The sequence below is a fragment of the Furipterus horrens genome, unplaced genomic scaffold, assembly GCF_987537825.1.
Source record: "Furipterus horrens unplaced genomic scaffold, mFurHor1.1.pri manual_scaffold_17, whole genome shotgun sequence".
Classification (NCBI taxonomy): Eukaryota; Metazoa; Chordata; class Mammalia; order Chiroptera; family Furipteridae; genus Furipterus; species Furipterus horrens.
In genome coordinates, this window is record NW_028327187.1 from 47,373,223 (window position 1) to 47,374,457 (window position 1,235).

Sequence of the window (1,235 nt, forward strand, 5' to 3'; positions counted from 1 at the left end):
GTCAAGGGAATGTGAAGTTCAGCACAGGAAATAGAGTCAATAATATTGTAATAACTGCATAGTACAAGATAGGGACTAGAATTATCAGGGGATCACTTCATAAATTATTTAAATGTCTAACTATTATACTTAAGTCCTGAAACTAATATATAGTAATATTGAATATCAACTCTAATTGAAAATAAAAAATAAGTTAAAATTTGCATTTGTCTATCTTGATGTCTCAGCACAATTTATTGAAAAAACAATTCTGTTTACACTAAATGGTCTTGACACCCTTGTCAAAAATCAGCTTACCATAGACACATAAACTCTCAGTTTTATTTTATTGATTTATATCTCTATCTCTTTTCAATATCATACTGTTTTATTTTGGATTTTTTATGACCTTTAAAAAAATCCTTACCAGAGAACATTTTTTTTCATTGCTTTTAAATAGAGAGAAACATCAACTCGTTGCCTCTTATATGCACTCTGAAAAAAAATATGGGATGCTTCATAAACTTGCATGTCATCCTTGCTCAAGGGCAGTGTTAATCTTCTATGTATTGTTCCAATTTTATTATGGTTCCAATTATTGCTGCTGAAGCAAGCGATGTCTTGACTTTTAGTACGTTTTAAAACACAGAAGACTGAATCCTAAAACTTTGTTCTTTTTCTACACGCTTTGGGGTATTCCAGGTCCCTTGAAATTCCACATGAATCTAGGATGTTTGTCAATTTCTATAAAAATCCAGCTGGAATCTGATAGACATTACATTAAATCTGTGGATAAATTTGAGAACCATAGGCATCTTAACAATATTGTTTTTGTTCTACGAATGTGGCATATATACCCTTTTATTTAGATCTGTAACTTCTTTCAGAAATACTTTACTGTACACTTCTTTAGGTTTGTTAAGTTTATTCATTTTGATGCTGTAGTAGATGGAATTTTCTTAATTTTGTTTCCTGAATGTTCATTGTTAATGTATTAAAATATAATTAATTTGTATATTGATCTTAATTCTGACAAATTTGTTGATTTTATTAGTTCTAATCATTATTTTGTGTATGGATTCCTTATGATTTTCTTCATGCAAGATTATGCCATCTATGAATAGATATAACTTTATAGATTTTTTTACAGTCTAGATGCTTTAAATTTTTTTCTTGCTTAATTAATTGCGCAAGCTAGAACTTCTAGCATGGTGTTAAATAAAAGTGGCAAAAATAAACCTCTGTTTATTGCTTCC

The 1,235-nt window shown here is 29.1% G+C and overlaps 1 non-coding gene across 1 annotated transcript; it reads right to left on the reverse strand.

Annotated features, from left to right (window-relative positions):
- Positions 1-480: 480 nt before the first annotated feature.
- LOC149990955 (U6 spliceosomal RNA) lies at positions 481-588 on the reverse strand. Its single transcript, XR_016508740.1, has one exon. It is a non-coding gene; the product is annotated as a U6 spliceosomal RNA (small nuclear RNA).
- Between the last annotated feature and the right edge of the window lie 647 nt (positions 589-1,235).